The following is a 14,653-nucleotide window of genomic DNA, read 5'->3' on the forward strand; positions in this document are numbered from 1 at the left end:
AATCTCACACCTAGCTGGTCATAGTTATAATTATAAAGAGATAATTCAGGAGACATAGAGCAAATTGAGTAAATCCAAATGAATTAGTGTGGGAACATAGTTACTCATGCTGTAACCTTAGGCAAATTTCATGACATTGATGCTTTAATCTACCTATCTATAAAGGAGCTAACCTCAACAGAGCTAACCATTACTTGCCTCTTAGTGGGCTGTATTATTTAATATCTGTAATACATACAGAGACCATCAGATGAAAAAGACATCCCCTCCCCTCCCACCCCAACCTCTTGAGATAAGCATGCAAACTCATTGCTCAAACAAATACACATGTAATAGTTTTTTTTTCCTGTATCAAAATAGGATCATATATACTACATATTACCCTGCAGCCTACTTTCTTCACCTATTATCACTATATCATAGAGACTAAAAAAAAAAAAAATCTTTAAGCACCAAGCAGGATGGCAGGTATAGAATATTTTCTGACTGGGGCAAATCTGACCAGTGTTTACCATGGTAATATACAATAGCTGACTCAGCCACTTCCAGTGAGAGCTAAAAAGAGAGAGCACAATATTGAAGTAGCATTCGAAAGAGATCTGCAAAAATGCAAGGTCTTCAGCAGCTATTCAAGGATCCCATTCACTTCTATGCTTTCTCCATGGAACCATCTTGTGGGCCCACAGAGGAAGAAATGCTAAATAATTTCTTTTCAGCAGAAAATTGCAAGAGGGGATAATTCTCCCATGTACTCAAGCCACAGCAAACAAACGTCTGAAAATATATTCCTCCTTCAAGCAGACATGCAAAATGTATTGTTGCTAATTTTTAAAATATCCATTTCAAATAATAGCTACCATCACTATTAAGTGCTAATGTTTTATGTACTCTACCTCTAAAGCTCCCTCCTACTGCACTTCCATTTTACAAAAACCTGGCTCCATGTGAAATTACTTGCCCATGATCAAACGGCCAGTCAGTGATAAAGCTGGTGTTCAAAGCAACAAAACTAGTGCTTTTTCCACTTTATCAGGTTTTTCCATTCTATCACATGCCAACAGAAGAGATTCAATAAATTTAACAAGTATATTTAGGCAGAAGCCATTTTCTAAATATGTCTGCTGACTTTGATTCAACTTTTTTTTTCCATTTAGCGTATTTGGGGGGTACTATACTATGTGCCAAGCTCTATTGCAGGTGTTAAAAAAAAGGAAAGAAGGCCTCCAACCTCAGAGCCTTTAGTCTAGTGGGGAGACTGCAACTGCAATATACTCTAACTATAAATACCATATACTGAAATGTGGCAAGTGTTACCTTCAAGGAAATACAAAGTGCTACAGGTTTGAAGAATCCAGCTATCTCCCAAAAACAGATAATAATCTCTCGTATTAGCTTCCTACAACTATTCTTGGTTTCAGTTCTGCTCTAATATTCTGTAAGTCACATTTTTTCCCTTCTTGATTCCTGGGTAAAAGGTCTGCAATGTCCTTCTCTACAAAACACTGCCCTGGACACCCTCAATAACCATGAATGGAAGCTTGCCAGCTCAAATTAGCATAAAGCTCCTTCTTCAAAAATAATGCTGCAGTATTTTGACGTTTGACAAAGAAAATAAATTATCTTTAACCTTTTTGGTCAAATGATAGGTATAGAGAGCTAAAAGTGACTTAGATATCATTTTGGACATAAGATCTTAAAAAGATAAACTCACTTCCCATCGTTACAAGACTCAAGAAGGGCAGCTTTGAGACAAAAGTTCAGGTCTCTCAACCCATTGTATAGGGTTCCTTTCCATTGCTGTTTTCTCCTAAGTCCAGTGAAAAGGCACTTACAAAGTTCAAGTTTTCTCATTTCATCAATGATGGATGCATTCATGAATAAAACAATTATATGCAGTTCAAGGACTAAATTTAAACTGCAGTTTAAAGAGTAACTATCAAAACACCCATGATGAGGTACATATAAAGGTAAAGGACTGCCTATCCTTGATATAGCAGGAGCTCTTCAAGCATTTGGGAGTGAAATGTCAATTCTCTTTGCCATTCCCTATCTGTATAACCTTTTATACACATGAAAAAAGGTGAAAAAGTGAAAAAGTTTTACTTTTTCTTGTCTTCTACTTTATAGGTTTGTTATATTATATGAAGAACAATATAAAATTCCCAGCACATGGTAAATACTCAAAGGTTGACTCCCTTCTCTTTTATCCTGCAGAAGTAACAGTGGTTGCCAATTCAAGGATGTTCAATAAACATATATATTTTCAGTAGCAGAGAAGTGACAAGTAAATACTCCACAGTTCAACTAAAACAAACAAATCTAAATAAGTCCTTCATTAAAGGTACCAATGTTAATATCCCCTCTCAGCTCAGCTTCCCAGTCAATGACCCATGGACCTCAAAGCACTATTATAATAGACAAGAATTCCCTTATGAGATACCTTAATGTAGACCCTGAATGTCAGGTGAATGAATTAATGTTTTTCTGAGGACCTTAACATGGGCTTTCCTGAGCAGAGCATTTAAACTGGCCACTTAATACTGCACTTAATGAATATTTTTATGTCCATGTTCTACAACAGAATCTAATCTTCATTTGCCCATGTTCTAGTCTTCTATATCTCAGGCGCCACAAAACAAAAATACATTTATGTCATATGCTTCTCACCTAAGCAACTTTAATCTGGCCCGTCCTAAACTGGTCATTAAGAATCTATTACCTTAGTCTACTATTGATAATGTGTTCCCATTTCTAGATGTGTAACAGGAGACCAAATCAATTCTTACAGGAAAGAGATTCCCAGTCCCAATATAGATTCAGCCAACAACTCTCAAATCACATACCCTATGGAAGCTATAGATGTTGGCTTTGATCCCTATGGTTTAGGAAGAATAATAATAATACATCATACAGCCATGAAAGACTCATTTATGATAAAGAACACAACCCTGAGCATTCAACATGGGAGCCAAGCAATTTTAGAATGCTCATCTTCTATTTTACCAGGAGACCTTGAGCAATTCACCTGCTCTCTATTATTTCTTCATAAGGAAAATGAAAACATACTCATTAAAATTACAGAGATACTGTTTTGATTAACTATCAAACAACCATGTCCTGGGGTTACCAAGGACCTCAGCAAGTTATCTTTGTCATCTCACTCATTCTTTACAAGCCCACACCTGAATCATCCTAGAAAGCGAGTGACTAAGTCTTTGGAGAAGATATTTCACAACCTGCCTTGGTAATATTCCAGTATCTTGTAGTCAGGAAGTTCTTTCTAATTTGTAATGTATCTATATGCCTTCTGTTGCAATTAAAACACATTCCCTCTTGTCGACCATGGAAAGAGAACATCTGCTGAACACCACCTGAACAATATCCCTTCAAGGATTATGAAGTATGGGAAGTCTATTTCAAACAGCTTCATGTAAATGCAGCATGACTTTAAATGTGTCACCTTAGACAAACAACATGATTAAGAGTCTTAAATTCCCAGTTTCATCACCGACTTGTTCTGAAGATGACAGAAAGTTAAACCATGTGGATGCTGTACCTCAACTATCCCATCAGTAAAATGCAAATAATAAAACTAGTATATTAGAACTCAATTCCTTAAAAATTAAACATACAGGAAAGAGATTCTTAATCCCAATCTAAATCTACCCAACAACTCTCAAAACACACCCTTTTTGGAAGCTGCAGATAGCTTTGATCCTTGTTATTTAGGAAGAATCCTAACAATAATATATTACCACAGGGCCCTGCAATTCCACTCCTGGGTATATACCCAAAACAACTGAAAACAAGAACACGTACATGCACATGTACAGTAGCACTATTCACAATATGCAAAAGGGGAAACAGTCCAAATATTCATCAACAGATGAATGGATAAAGACATTATGGTATATACATACATGAAAGGCTACATGTTGTATGCTTCCATTTCTATGAAATATTCAGAGTAGAGCAATCCATAGTCAAAATGCAGATTGCTGGTTTCTGGGGCTGGTGAAGCAGCAAGGAATGAAGAGAAACTGCTTTACTTCAGAGTGATGGAAATGTTAGATGGAGGTGGCAGCTGCACAACACTGTGAATGAACCAAATAAATGCCACTGAACTGTTTACTTTAAAACGTTAATCTTGTATTACATGAATTTTACCTGAATTTTTTTTTTAAGTTAGAAAAACTAATGGGGACAATATCCACAAAATGCTTAGCCCTTCCTAGGAAAGTCATATAAAAGTCTGGTAGAATGGTAGCCAAAAATGATTAGTATCATCTCAATATATCTGATTAGACTCTAAGCAAAGAATTATGTAAATGGAAAATAAAATAGAAACCAAAATAATGTCAAGTCACAATTATACAGCATCCTACCTGGAATAGGAGCCTATAAATAAGTGAATAAACAAAGACATAAAATAAATAACCAAACACATCAGCTAATTAACTATAGCAACAATGACCATAGGAAAGCAGGAAGAAAAAATAAAGGAATGAATTTTAAAAGCCAATAATATCAAAATATAAAGACCCATTAAGCAGGGAGGTGAAAATATTAAGGCTAACCATAGCAAAATTGAGATGTACATAAACCCGTAAACTCCCAGGCCATACATAAAGACCATAAGAATTTTGCAAATATCCTTATTCCCTCGCCCTTTTCTCCTTCAATACAACCTTCTCAGCCTGACACCCACCCTAAACAGCCAAGGTCATAAAAATGAAAAGGTATTGATCCTATCTTCACAGACTTTATTATATTACTGCTTAAGTATTACTTCTTTTGAGGAGACAGACATGCTAATAGTCAAAATAAACAAACCATCTCCACTTCTTCCCTTTCCACTTCTTAAAACCACTTCAATCTGACTTCTGGCCCTACATTCCTCTAACATTGTTCTTACTGTGATCATCAACAATATTTGTCTTGCTAAAGCCAACAAAATACGCTGCACTATTTACAATATCCAATATATGGAAGCAACCTAAGTGCCCATCAATAGATGAATGGATAAAGAAAATGTGGTACATATATACAATGAATTATTCAGCCATAAAAAAAAAGAAATCCTACCATTTACAACAACTTGGATGGAGCTAGAGGCTATTAAGCTCAGTGAAATAAACCAGGTGGAGAAAGACAAGCATCAAATGACTTCACTCATTTGTGGAGTACAAAAACAAAGCAAAACTGAAGGAACAAAATTGCAGGAGACTCACACACAGAGAAGGAACTAGTGGCTACCAGGAGAAAGGGACTAGGGAGGGTGGGTGGGGAAGGTAGCAGAATGGGATTAAGGGACACTACAATTCACAATCACAATATAGGTAGGTCACTGGGAAGGAAATACAACACAGAGAAGACAATGACTCTAGAGCATCTTACTACAGATAGACAGTGACCGCAACAGAGGGGATGAGGACTTGACAATATGGGTGAATGCTGAGACCACAGTGTTGTTTATGTGAAACCATCATAAGATTGTATATCAATGAAACTTTAATTTAAAAAATATAACAAATTAAAAAACTTTAAAAACCAACAAAATACAGGTAATCACTGCCTTCTTGAAACATGCTCCTCTCTGTTTCTGAGATTCTTCTCTTAAATTCCTTGGAGCTTGCTCCTAAGCATTTATCTCCTAGTGTATAAGTACCTTTCCTCTGGGTAATCTCATCCATTTTCCTTGGCTGGAAATACCACCTATACCAAGAGAATCCAGATTTATTTCCATGCCACTTTTTTTTTTCTTTTCTTAGGAGAGCAAGGTACAGACTTTTATTTAGAAATAAAGTGAGAGAATAGAGCTCCTGGCTCACGCCAGGAGGGGACAAGAGAGTCCGCGGTGGTGGACTGTCTAGGGGTTTTTGGGTTTTTTTGTTTGTTTGTTTGTTATCATTAATCTACAATTACATGCAGAACATTATGTTTACTAGGCTCTCCCCTTCACCAAGTCCCCCCTACAATCCCCATTACAGTCACTGTCCATCAGCATAGTAAGATGCTGTAGAATCACTGTCTTCTCTATGTTGTACAGCCCTCCCCATGCCCCACCTCCATTATACATACTAATCATAATGCCCCCTTTCTTTTTCCCTGCCCTTATCCCTCCTTTCCCACCCACCCTCCCCAGTCCCTTTCCCTTTGGTAACTGTTAGTCCATTCTTGGGTTCTGTGATTCTGCTGCTGTTTCGTTCTTTCAGTTTTTCTTTGTTCTTATACTCCACATATGAGTGAAATCATTTGATACATGTCTTTCTCTGCCTGGCTTATTTCACTGAGCATAATACCCTCTAGTTCCATCCATGTTGTTGCAAATGGTAGGATTTGTTTTCTTCTTATGGCTGAATAATATTCCATTGTGTATATGTACCACATCTTCTTTATCCATTCATCTACTGACGGACACTTAGGATGCTTCCATTTCTTGGCTATTGTAAATAGTGCTGCAATAAACATAGGGGTGCATCTGTCTTTTTCAAATTGGGGTGCTGCATTCTTTTTTTTAATTTATTTTATTATTATTATTATTATTATTATTATTATTATTATTATTATTTTTGGTATCATTAATCTACAATTACATGAAGGGAATTATATTTACTAGGCTCCCCCCTTCACCAAGTCCCCCCCACATACCCCTTCACAGTCACTGTCCATCAACGTAGTAAGATTCTGTAAAATCACTACTTGTCTTCTCTGTGTTGCACAGCCTTCCCAGTGCCCCCCACACACTACACATGCTAATTGTAGTGCCCTCTTTCTTTTTCCCCGCTCTTATCCCTCCCTTCCCACCCATCGTCCCCAGTCCCTTTTCCTTTGGTAACTGTTAGTCCATTCTTGGGTTCTGTGATTCTGCTGCTGTTTTGTTCCTTCAGTTTTCCTTTGTTCTTATACTCCACATATGAGTGAAATCACTTGGTACTTGTCTTTCTCCACCTGGCTTATTTCAGTGAGCATAATACCCTCTAGCTCCATCCATGTTGTTGCAAATGGTAGGATCTGTTCTTTTCTTATAGCTGAGTAATATTCCATTGTGTATATGTACCACATCTTCTTTATTCATTCATCTACTGATGGACATTTAGGTTGCCTCCAATTCTTGGCTATTGTAAATAGTGCAGCGATAAACATAGGGGTGCATTTGTCTTTTTCAAACTGGAGTGCTGCATTCTTAGGGTAAATTCCTAGAAATGGAATTCCTGGATCAAATGGTATTACTATTTTGAGCTTCTGAGGAACCTCCATACTGCTTTCCACAATGGTTGAACTAATTTACATTCCCACCAGCAGTGTACGAGGGTTTCCCTTTCTCCACAACCTCGACAACATTTGTTGTTGTTTGTCTTTTGGATGGTGGCGATCCTTACTGGTGTGAGGTGATATCTCATTGTGGTTTTAATTTGCATTTCTCTGATGACTAGTGATGTGGAGCATCTTTTCATGTGTCTCTTGCCATATGAATTTCTTCTTTGGAGAACTGTCTGTTCAGCTCCTCTGCCCATTTTTTAATTGGATTGTTCACTTTTTGTTTGTTGAGCTGTGTGAGCTCTTTATACATTTTGGATTGCAACCCTTTATTGGATCCCTCATTTATGAATATATTCTCCCATACTGTAGGATGTCTTTTTGTTCTATTGATGGTGTCCTTTGCTGTACAGAAGCTTTTCAGCTTAATAGAGCCCCACTTGTTCATTTTTGCTTTTGTTTCCCTTGCCCAGGGAGGTATGTTCATGAAGAAGTCGCTCATGTTTATGTCCAAGAGATTTTTGCCTATGTTTTTTTTCTAAGAGTTTTATGGTTTCATGACTTACATTCAGGTTTTTGATCCATTTTGAGTTTACTTTTGTGTATAGGGTTAGACAATGATGCAGTTTCATTCTCTTACAAGTAGCTGTCGTTTTGCCAGCACCAACTGTTGAAGAGACTGTCATTTCCCCATTGTATGTCCATGGCTCCTTTATCGAATATTAATTGACCATATATGTTTGGGTTATTGTCTGGGGTCTCTATTTGGTTCCACTGGTCTGTGGCTCTTTTCTTGTGCCAGTACCAAACTGTCTTGATTACTGTGGCTTTATAGTAGAGCTTGAAGTTGGGGAGTGAGATTCCCCCCCCCCCTTTATTCTTCCTTCTCAGGATTGCTTTGGCTATTTGGCTATTTGGTTGTTCCATATGAATTTTTGAACTATTTGTTCCAGTTCGTTGAAGAATGCTATTGGTAATTTGATGGGGATTGCATCAAATCTGTATATTGCTTTGGGCAGGATGGCCTTTTTGATGATATTAATTCTTCCTTGGCAAGAGCAGTCCATGCCACTTTTGAGCATTAGCTCAAAGACTGCTTACTTGTTGTCTCCACTCATATATTTTCACAGACATCTCACTCTTCACATGACTAAAATTGAGGTCTTCATTCCACTCCCTAACTCTAGTCAAAATCTGTTCCTCCTCCAATGTTTCCATCTCAGAAATGGCAACTTTATCTACCCAGATGCTCACACCAGAAATCTGGGAATCATACTTGACACCTCCCTCTTCCTACATACCCTACCCATCATTCAATCTTGCTTGTCCTAATTCTAAAATAACTACTGAATCTTTCTACTTCACTCAATCTCAACTGCCCACAGCCTAATCCAAGCCATCAGCATCTTTTGCCTGTACCACTATAAAGACACCCTATTATATTATCCTACTTCTTTCCAAAATTTTTTCCACAAATTTCCACAATGTAGTCAGAGTAATCTCTTAAAATCATGTATTAAGTCCACTTCTAGGAATTTACCCTAAGAATGCAGCAGCCCAATTTGAAAAAGACACATGTACCCCTATATTTATCACAGCACTATTTACAATAGCCAAGAAATGGAAGAAACCTAAGTGTCCGTCAGTAGATGAATGGATTCCATTGTGTATATGTACCATATACACAATGGTACATATACACAATGGAATATTATTCAGCCATAAGAAGAAAACAAATCCTACCATTTGCAACAACATGGATGGAGCTAGAGGGTATTATGCTCAGTGAAATAAGCCAGGCGGAGAAAGACAAGTATCAAATGATTTCATTCATCTGTGGAGTATAAGAACAAAGAAAAAACAGAAGGAACAAAACAGCAGCAGACTCACAGAACCCAAGAATGGACTAACAGTTACCAAAGGGAAAGGGACTGGGGAGGATGGGTGGGAAGGGAGGGATAAGGGGAAAAGGAGGCACACATAATGTGTTGGGGGGGCATGGGGAAGGCAGTATAGCACAGAGAAGACAAGTAGTGACTCTATAGCATCTTACTATGCTGATGGACAGTGACTATAATGGAGTACGTGGTGGGGACTTGATAATGAGGGGAATCTAGTAACCACAATGTTGCTCATATAATTGTATATTAATGATACCAAAAAAAAATTTAAAAATAAAGCAAAGCTAAAAATAAATAAATAATTTGTACAAGATTTTTCACCTAGTAAGCTGGCAAACTTAAAGCTAGGTCTCCTGATTCCTTCATCTGTTTTCATCTTACATCATTTTGGCAGACTGCCACATACTACTAAGCACATAATATATTCTGACAATAACTGATCACAAAATTTTTATCTATCTGTAACTAATTTTAGCTTTGCAAAAAGGAAAAAAATAGATCTAATTAACTTGGTGGGGAGAAGGAGTTTGGAAATACAAAATATTTATTACCCCAAACCACAGGACAGGTTGTACCATGGCACTTTTGTACAAACAGAAATTACGACAAGAAACACAAAGTTCTGTCTGGGTTTATGAGGAGTAATGGGAGAAGGAAAAGAATTATTATGATTAAAGGAACTTAAGGGGTTTTTTTGGTAAACCAAACCACTGGGCAAAATGATCTGCAATCTATTCCAAAATAATTCATTCAAGGCTAAGATATATCTTTAAAAAAAAAGAGACCTCAGTATGCTAACAACAGGACTATTTCTTCAGTTCCTTTAAGAGTGAGATAAATGGGAAGAGTGAGCTATACTGTCAACATACACTGCCAATATTCATGAAGATCCTGGAAGACTATAAATGTCTGGATGCAGTATTAATAAGCAGCATCAAGGAGCATGTTCAAAAGTATAAAGTTTCATAAGCTTCCTAACACATGTTGAAAACAAATATTCAAAAATACTTTGAAAATTTTAGAGTATAAAACTATTACTGTTAATAAAAATAACCAATTGTTTCAAATGATATATATATGTATATATAATTCCTTCCAAGACAAGTTCTAGAAGACATTCAAAAAAGTTTACATCTTTAATAAGAACTTACTTACTAAAAAAGAAGATAGAATAATTCAGTCATGTTCTGAACCTGTAAATTTCTGAAAGGAAATGCCAGAAGATTCTGATCTGACATTAACAGACAAGATTAACCAAGAAAGGTAAAAGTTGACTGAGTTTCTATAATAAAGAATGGGAGAAGTTGCTAAGTTCTATTCCCATAACCTCCACACCACCACAACCAAATTTCTTGTCCTTCCTCAATTCAACTTAAACCTATGCTAGTCATTTCTTACAGAAACATAACAAAATGTTCCTAACATTTCTTTGTGACACTAACAGCAAACTCCATTTTTTATTAAGCATTTATTAGGAACCACAGAGATACTACATTAACTCTAAATTCTATGCAGAATTATCCCCAGAAGATAACGTCACTTCCTTCTCTAAGTTCTTTCCTCTGATATAAATGCACTTCTACCATAAAAACGTTTTCAGAGAACACTCATTCTCAGTCTAACTTCCCAATCTAGATTCTCCATACAGTATAGCGACTCTTCAGTTCCTTTCTGGAAACACTGAAGTCCTGGTAATCAGGAAATCACTCAGAATCAAGGGACCTTCACTTACAGGTGACCTTTAAATATAAATATAAACTATATATACATATATAAAATTTTTTCAAAACTCATATTAGAATTCTAAAATTGTTAAAAGAACATAGACTTGTATAGTTTCTATTCAAGGACAAGGAATTTAGTCTGTTCTCCCTTAAAACCATTCTCCTGATTCTACATACTACAGAAATACTTATTCAACATAGAATGACCTCTAAGCTGATTACTTTTTTCAACGAAGAAGTTATACAAATTAGGATCATGTCACTGAATCAAGTGAAAACAAAATGAGTAAGAATATTTAGTCCTCAGAGTTTCCAGAAGGTTAATTTTCAATTTAAATTATCTCAATATTTTAGCGATTCCCATACACAACCTTTTAAACTCTTGTATATGCTGTAACTAAACACTAATCAAATATAAAACTATTCTGAGAGACTTCTTGGGTTTTCTTTGGATTCTTCCTAGAAAGCAACCTCTGTCAGGACAAATACCTAACTTCAAAATCTTGCATTCTCTGTTGGACATTAACCCTTTAACACCATAATCGAAAGATTTCCACCGAGAAACAGGGCAACGAGGAGAAGTAAGTATCAACCAGAAAGCAAACTGACAGAAAAAACAATTTTCTGTTAAAAAAACAAAGAAATTGTCATTGCTACTCTAGCTAAAACGACAGTTTGAGAAGCGAAACTAGCCAAAACATCGCCTAGCCCCTTAAGTCTCCAGTGACATAATCTATCTTCCGAGGAAGGAAGGATCACCATCAAACGACAAATCATTGTGGGCATAAAGTGACTGGTAAAATGAGAGAAAAAACAAGTGAATTAGTAAGTGACAAAAAATGGCTTACGGTGCATTTAAAGATCTGTCGGGGAATAAGGGAAGTCACGTCCCAGACCTCAGCCTCAGCTTCCCTAGCCAAAAAAGGCAGGAACGGGACACTTCGCTCAGAGAAGCCAGAGGGCCTTGTTCCACATACCTCCACCTACTGTCCCTTCAAAGGCCGGACTCAGAGGGGGTCCCCAGTGCAATTCAGTCATGACACCCGGAGCCTTGGCAGGTGGGGTAGGAGAAAAGGGAGGAAGATCAAAGCGCGCAAAGCTCTAGGCGTTCCTGGAAAGCGATGCTAGGCGTTCCTGGAAAGCGATCTGCCCCACACACTGGGGGTGCCGACACCCACCCTAGCCCCAACATGCCCTCCCTAACGAACTACACCTGGCAGCCCCAGCATCTCTCCCTCCTTCCGCTTCTCCCTCAGTTCCCAGCAGCCTCTCCGACCGCGCCCCCGAATGCAGCCGAGTACCTCCTCCTCTGGCCGAGTCTCCGCGGTCGACTCGCCAGCCCACCCGCTGGCGCCAAGGTCTTCTCAACCCGCCGGCGGAAGGATGCCGGGCTGGCCTCCCAGGCTCCTCCCAGGCCTACCTGCAAGGCGGGCGGGGGCTCGGTTTGCAGCCCAGCAGATAGATTGAACCACGGAGAGGAAGAAGAGGCAGGCAGGAAATACGGGGCAGCTCTACCGACCAGCGGGAGAAAGCACCCTGAGCGCAAGGCCTCGCGTATAAGTCAGCCTTCGACACGGCGCCGCCGCCGCTCGGGAGACATCAAGCAAGAAGACGGCGCAAAAGATCACCGAATACACGAACGTCCCAGACATCAAAGGAGGAGCGTCCAAGCAATCGTTCAAGGAACTACAGTCGAGCGCTGAAAAACTGCTCAGCTCCGACTCAAGGACCGGCTCCCGCCCAAGGCATAAACAAACAAACCCCGATCGTTCTCCCTGGCGTAAAGTTGCCTGAGTTGCCATTTTCTGTGTCGGTTGCCGGCTGTTCTAAGTTGTTTTAGAGAACGGGAGTTTTCCTTCAGTGTTGGAGATCGAGGCATAGCACTTGTCTAACTGTAGTTCAGCGACTACTTAATGGACTCCCAACACTATATATCCCAACTGGGCAAAATTTACCCCTAGTTTTCTCACGAAACAGTGAGGTGAATAAGAGATAAAAATACATATATACCTTTATACCTTTACTCTCCAAATCGCCCTCCTTAGAAGGAAGTAGGGCAAACTGCATTATCATTCACACTTGGTAATCCATATGTACATATGACGGGCAGAGAGAAAGAATCCAGACTGAGGAATAAAGTGATTAATCTCTATTAAAGCACAAATTTAGCTCCCATAAGCACAGTAAAGAGAAGCTGAGAAAATTCAGAGTTGTATAAGCTAATATTAAGGCAGGGGGAAAAAATAACACGCGTGCTGCTGTTTTATTTCCTCCCAAAGGCCTAGAAACAAGTGTGCTTTTTATTAATGGTCAAATCTTTGGGTTCAAAACCTGACAGTGTGTTGACATTTTCATCATCACAATAGTCAGTTTCTGAAGTCTCTTAGTAAACTAATATGCTCAGTACAAATATGGATTAATATGTACATCTTAGGTACATTTCAATAAATCCGATTCCAGGAAGGAAGGATCACCATCAAACGAAAAATCATTGTGGGCATAAAGTGACTGGTAAAATGAGAGAAAACAAAAGTGAACTAGTAAGTGACAATGATTTCAATAAATCATGCAGATCACTACAAATATGGATTACCAAGTGTGAATGATAATGCAGTTTGACCTACTTCCTCCTAAGGAGGTAAATTTGGAGAGTAAAGGTATAAAAAGGGAACAGCATAGTACCAGCCCTTAGAGTTTATAATCTAATAAAAGTGAAAGATCACATGGTTATAATACTACTTTTATTTACAATTGACTGCAATTTTTAAGAAATCTTTAAGTCCATGAAAATATTTAAGAGACAACTCATATATCTAAGGCAGGATAAGACCAGCATCTGTAATATAAGGACAAAACACTGGGTTTTTGTTCTACTAGTATTTTAGGGGACTTTTAAAAATGAATAAACATTATAGCAGCATTTATGCAAGTCTTTAAAAATAATTTAATAATCTGCTTCCATTACACAAAGTTTTAGTTTGTTCATGTTCTCATGCAGTCCTGGGAAATATCCTACATAATTTTTAAGAGTTTGATTTAAGCAGATACATAACAGTGTTATTGTTTTGCATTATATAGTTTCCCTATTAAAGTATTTAATAGTTATTATTACTATTTTTTTTTTTAGGAAAGCACGTGAGAGGCTTTTATTTAGAGAGAAAGCAAGAGGACAGAGCTCTTAGCTCAGGCCAGGTGGGGACAAGAGAGTACAGGGGTGGTGTGTTGTGTAGGATTTTTATAGGCTGTTGAGAGACAAAGGGCTAGAGATGCACACCTGCTAAGTGGTCCCAAAATGTTTATCTTTGAAGAGACATTAATTTTCTTATTAGTCTTCTAGGTTATTTACAAGTAATTTACTGCTCTGATTTCCTCCTAGGATAGCAGCTTCCTGGTCTGGGAGCATATCAATCAAGACTCCCTGCTTTGTTCTCAAGGTGGGCTGAGTTATTATCTGTTTGTTAAAGAGTATGTTAAGAAACTTACTTCTTAACTAATTGGGTTTTAAAAACCAATCTTATTTTCAAGATGGAATCCTTCCTGTTTTTACTAGTTGGTTTGGGCTTGCTTGTTAAATTACCCAGGTTGCAAATCACTTGATTAGGACTGGAGGAAGAAAAGCAGCACCTGGGTAAAGTCAGAAAAATAAACTGGGCTCCACAGCAGGCCAAAGCAATCTCACAATGGATTATCTTGCTTTGTTTTTTCCAGAGGTCCTCACCCTAATCTGTCTAAAACCATTGTCCCTATCTTATTCCCCCCTCTACAGAT

The 14,653-nt window shown here is 38.0% G+C and overlaps 1 protein-coding gene across 11 annotated transcripts in view; it reads right to left on the minus strand.

Annotated features, from left to right (window-relative positions):
* Positions 1 to 12,519, minus strand: part of AMBRA1 (autophagy and beclin 1 regulator 1) — a 238,059-nt gene extending 225,540 nt beyond the window's left edge. For 4 of the 11 annotated variants that reach the window (XM_036994095.2, XM_073216497.1, XM_073216498.1 and 1 more), the window contains exon 1: positions 12,306 to 12,519. The gene's annotated coding sequence lies outside the window, so the exon portion shown is untranslated. Of the gene's footprint in view, positions 1 to 3,920; positions 4,095 to 11,862; positions 11,936 to 12,186 lie in introns of all 11 variants that reach the window. The other 7 variants (XM_073216501.1, XM_073216500.1, XM_073216499.1 and 4 more) reach the window with 5 other exon arrangements.
* Positions 12,520 to 14,653: the final 2,134 nt, after the last annotated feature.

The sequence above is a fragment of the Manis javanica genome, chromosome 11, assembly GCF_040802235.1.
Source record: "Manis javanica isolate MJ-LG chromosome 11, MJ_LKY, whole genome shotgun sequence".
Taxonomy (NCBI): Eukaryota; Metazoa; Chordata; class Mammalia; order Pholidota; family Manidae; genus Manis; species Manis javanica.